This window comes from Mustela nivalis (assembly GCF_964662115.1).
Source record: "Mustela nivalis genome assembly, chromosome: 3".
NCBI classification, from domain to species: domain Eukaryota; kingdom Metazoa; phylum Chordata; class Mammalia; order Carnivora; family Mustelidae; genus Mustela; species Mustela nivalis.
This window is the reverse complement of record NC_139022.1, coordinates 160,734,200-160,740,199: the sequence shown is the minus strand read 5'-3', so window position 1 is coordinate 160,740,199 and position 6,000 is coordinate 160,734,200.

Below are 6,000 nucleotides of genomic sequence, written 5' to 3'. Positions count from 1 at the left end.
ATTTAAAATAAATATATATCTGAGGTTATGTCACAATCATTCATAAAACTGATGATATCTTGATGTCTTATAAAGAATCCAAACCCCTTTGCATGACCTACAATGAACTCCCTACCCGTTCCTCTGACCATTTCTTGGGTTTTCTTTCCTTGCTAAATAGTGTTGTGTTTGTTTTGTTTTATTTTGTTTAAACGCCATCCACTATCACATGTATTTTTCCTCCTATATATAAAAACTCATCATCCAGAATTTCATGTGAATACGTCTTTGTTATCACTTAAATATCAGTTCAAAATCAACAGAGAATTATTTTTACCACTCTGTTAAATTAGCCTCTTCCATAATTTTCTGACATTAGTCTCTTCCATATTTATTCATAGGATTTATGTGCACTGAAATTTTTAAATTTACATATGTGATTTATTTACATATGTGATTTTTAAAAATTTACATATGTGATTATTACTTTTCTACTCCAATAATGGAGTAAGCTCTTTGTCTATTTATTGATGTAGTCTTATACTGAAAGTAGTGCCTAACATATGGTCAATATTCAAAAAAATCTTAACGAAACAAAATGCAAGATTACCCATGCAAAAAATAGGGGTATAATGGTATTTTTTTCTTCTACACACTGTTTGCCATAATGAAATAAAAAAATAAACAATAAAGCAAACAATGTATATAACAGCATGAAAACTGGAATTGGCTACTAACCATATATTTGGTGTAGATGATACTGGCATTGCTCTGGGCACTGGCCTGAACACTACTTTGCCTCTAATATTATTTATCTTTGTATGCTAATGCTGAAGATACAACATGTGAAAAATAAAAAAATAAAAAGAAATAGAGTTTACCTAGTAGGTAACACGCACTTCTGGGACCAAAACAAGAACAGTATTAATATTTAGAGAACTAGGAAGAGACCAAAGAGCTGCTTATATTGAAGATAATACAGATGTATTCAAGAAATTGTTGTAAGGATAACTCATTTCAGTTCATCATAGTTTCATTACCCTATTGAAAGAATTCCTATTCATCAGTGGCAACTCATCTTTATGAAAGAACAGATGCTATACAGAGATTTTATATGATTGGAGATAGTCTAAAATGAGCAAAGAGAAGAAAATGGGGATACATAACCATTAAAAATTATTTCAGAATGAATTACATGGGAAAGTACCAGCAAAATGATTTTAAATTTAAAAATCTATAATCATGATACAAAATGTTAAGGCATGTGTCACCTTACAGCATATGCATAATATATATTATGCACACATAGCTCTATGCCTATAACTATATATATGTACACATGTATGAATGCATATACAAACATACAGCTCATCAATGGAAAAACGCCTAGTGACATAAATTACACCCACATCCATGCTGATTACCATATAGTTTCACAAGAGAAAAAAAGTTCCTGAAATACTAAGCTAAAATATTAGCAGTGATTTCTTTTTGTGTTATGAGACTATGGAAGGTAATTTTAAAATGTTTATATATTTTTACTGCACTTTCTGTATTCTTTACAATTTGTATTTATTTTAAAGAAACTTTATATAAAAATATAAATTATCTGTTATATCCACAATCTATTATAACATGAAATGTAACCCATACTTTAATTTTTGTTGTTGTTGTTTCAGCATACACATTGCATTGATGTATTTTGCTAAGGTAACAAAACACTGTTTAGTAAGCTTTTAAAAGGAGAGGAAACTGTTTTTAAATTGCATTTGATTTATGATTGAGTGGGAATACAAATCAAGTGCTGTTAAATGAAATATCCACCATGACCCTGAATGGGATGGATTTGAATTTATCTAACATATTTTACAGTGTAGATTGTCACAAACACTAGATAAGGAATTTATTTATGTTCTCAATATATTTTTTTTAAATCAACTACTGACCCTATGCTACAAGCCAGGTTGACAGTGGAGCAGAGAAAATAAAAGTTCTCTGTCCTTAGATGGCTTATGGTTGATTCAACAAGGGAGTCATAGTGGATACATAATTACACAAATTATCACTATTACGATATATGTGGTAAAAAGACATCATGGTTGCTATATGTGTCTTAGTGGGAGAGGTAATCCAGTATTTAGAATTGACATTTAATGTTATACCTAAAACTTGTTTAAAAATTAAATATTAATATATGTTTAGAATAACTGCCACTTCAAAAATACAAAGAAATAGAAGGATAGAGATGGAGACAATTCTAAATTCATAGTTATTTACAAAATTGCCATCGCATGTCTTCTTAAAATGGGACTAAAAACTGACAATTTCTCCACACTTTTTATCTTAATTGATATGTAAAAAAATACAAATAGAAAAGTAGAATAAGTCATATATATTTATGCTTTTGGCCTCATAATTAGCAAACATTGCTTATCATGTCCATCCAATATTCTTTAACAATTTTTTCAAAGAGATAAAATATCAAATAATATTTTGTGATAGGAAGCTTGGACTTACATATGATTTGAGATAGAAAAGTCAAAAACAATAGATATTTAGATAACTGGGAATTGAGCTAAACTATGAAAAATACAGTCAACATTATAAATTCCTAAGATAATAATTTAAATGGAATCCATTCTAGTGTTATACTAAAAAGATATTAATCATAAGTTTAATTAATAATTATTTCATTTTATATTTACTAAATATGTGTTATTTTATATAAATACCAAATATGAAATAAAATATATAAAATAAAGTAAATATAAATAATATTAAATAAATAATTGAATGAATATCAAATGAATAAAACATACTAGGTTAGAAAATACATCAAACCTATTTATGGAAACACTGGAAAGTTAATACTTTATCCTTATATTTGACTATTTTAAGAAAATAAGTATTTACAGATCAACATTAATGAATAAAACACTTTTTAAAAAAATAGCAAAACTTATCTTGAGTGACAAATTAATTTAATCATAGAGTAAGGGCCTTTACTGCACAAGGTATTTTGCCTTGCTACCTTGAAAATATTCCCTTGCATACATTATAAGGAAAAACCAAGCAAAGGCTATACCACTTCAGAGTAGTTACCTCACAAAGACATAAACAGAGCACCTCAGTAGATTTTCTCCTTAGTTGGCATCACTTTAAGGCACTAGTGCCTTGAAAAAATACCCATGTTAAAAATTACTGTTTGTTAATAAAGCATACAATTTTATTACCCTAAAGCCATAGTGTTCTCTAGATGATAGTAATTTTCAAGATACTTTGTGTTGTCTTTCCCAACTTATTTCAAATAAATGTAATTATCATAGTGACCAGATTTTCTTCTTCTAACTTGCAATATGTATAAACCTTTAAAAAAGCAAATTATTTTCAATTTGCAGTGCTGCATGTAAGGAGCTTGGAAGCTGACACTCTATCTGTAAAACATAGAAAGCTCAACAAACTAAAAAAAAAAAAAAAAAAAATCAACATTTCTTGGATCCCTAAGGGAGAAGACACTGAACAAACAATTGCTCCAAGACTAGAAAGACAGGTAGAATACAGACAGCTTTGACTTACCAGAGCCGAGACTCATAAGTAGCTGCCTCAGGAACCAGTACCTGGAGAGAAAAAAAAAATGTAATTGACAAATTGCTGGAGGCTCAGTGTTGACAACTCTGAGAGTTTAACTCCAGAGGGACCCAGTCACTGTGGCAGGGGAGTGGGGGAGTAAGGCCCCACAATATTGTGAGATTTATCTCCAAAAGGTCAATCAAATTCCCACAGTTAATATTTTAGAAAAATCACCTCTTTTTCCCAGCTAGGGGATAGGAAAAAGAACTATTTTGAAATTTTCAAGGCACTTTGTTCATAATAAGGCCTGCCCTCAGGGGAAACTAGTTAACCAATGCTTAAATAACTTGGGGGAAGGATCAAAGAGGAAAGGGCATCCTTCTCTCCTGTCCCATCAAAGGAAGCAGATAACAAAATTGAGAAACTCCTGTGAAGTTCACAGTCCAGGGGCATAAGCTCACTAAAGACTGAGAACTAACCACAAGACTATGTAAAGCTTCCTCTCCCCCCACAACACAACACCACATTAGTAAATGCCTATTTATGGCAGTCCCTTTTACCTTGTGCATAATATCCCTCTATCAAAAAACAAAAACAAAAACCAAAAAACAAAAAACTGTAACACAACTAAAAGGCAAAACAATACACACACACACGCACACACACACACACACACACACACACACACACACAATTTGAAGAGATAGAAATTTACAACCAGACCTGCTAGGGACAGTGGAATTATCAAACCAGGAATTTAAAACAGTTCTGATTAATATGTTAAGAGTTCTAATGGATAATACAATTAGCATGCAGGAGAGACAGACATGTAACTAGAGAGATGTAAATCCTAAGGAAAAAACACATACACAAAGATAAACTTGAAATGGATAAAAGACCTCAACGTGAGGCAGGAATCCAGCAGAATCCTAAGGGAGAACATAGGCAGTTATCTCTTCAACATCGGCCACAGCAACTTCTTTCAAGATACGTCTATCTCCAAAGGCAAAGGAAACAAAAGCGAAAATGAACTACTGGGACTTCGTCAAGATCAAAAGCTTCTGTACAGCAAAGGAAACAGTCAACAAAACAAAGAGGCAACCCACGGAATGGAAGAAGATATTCACAAATGACACTACAGACAAAGGGCTGATATCCAAGATCTATAAAGAACTCCTCAAACTCAACACACACAAAACAGATAATCATGTCAAAAAATGGGCAGAAAACATGAACAGACACTTCTCCAATAAAGACATACAAATGGCTAACAGTCACATTAAAAAATGTTCATCATCATTAGCCATCAGGGAGATTGAGATCAAATCCAAATTGAGATACCACCTTACACCAGTTAAAATGGCCAAAATCAACAAGACAGTAAACAACAAGTATTAGAGAGAATGTGGAGAAAGGGCAACCTTTCTACACTGTTGGTCGAAATGCAATATGGGGCAGCCACTTTGGAAAACAGTGTGGAGATTCCTTAAGAAATTAAAAATAGAGCTTTCCTATGACCCTGCTATTGCACCACTGGGTATTTACCCCAAAGATACAGATATAGTGGAAAGAAGGCCCATCTGTACCCCAGTGTTCATAGCAGCATTGGCCACAGTGGCCAAACTGTGGAAAGTACCAAAATGCCCTTTGCAGATAAATGGATAAAGAAGATATGGTCCATATATACAATGGAGTATTATGCCTCCATCAGAAAGGATGAATAGCCAAATTTTGTATCAACATGGACGGGACTGGAAGAGATTTTGCTGAGTGAAGTAAGTCAAGCAGAGAGAGTCAATTATCATATGGTTTCACTTATTTGGGGAGCATAAGGAATAACACAGAGGACATGGGGCAATGGAGAGGAGAAGGAAGTTAGGGGAAACTGGAGGGGGAGATGAACCATGAGAGACTGTGGATTCTGAGGAACTAAATGATGGTTTTGGAGGGGAGGGGGTTGCGGGGTTGGGTAAGCCTGATGGTGGGTATTATGGAGGGCACATATTGCATGCTGCACTGGTGTGGTGCATAAACAATGAGTTCTGGAACACTGAAAAGAAATTTAAAAAATAAATAAAAACTAAGAAATAAGAAAAAGCAAAAAAAAAAGTTAACGGTAAACAAAATCAAAGAAAACAACAACAAAAAAAAACACTAAAAGAAATGAATGCATTTGATGACTTATTGGTAGACTTGACATGGCTGGAAAAAGACCGAGTGAGAGGATAAATCAGTAGAATTCTGTAAAACTGAAAATCAAAGAAAACAAAGGCTCACAGGAATAAGAGGCACAGCATAGGGAATACAGACAATGACACTGTAATAGTGTTGGATGTTTATAAATGGTAATTACACTTGTGGTGAACTTACAGAGAACATAAGGAGAAGCTGAATCATTATGTTGTACTCCTGAAACTAAGAGAGCATTGTGTGCCAACTATATTCAAACAA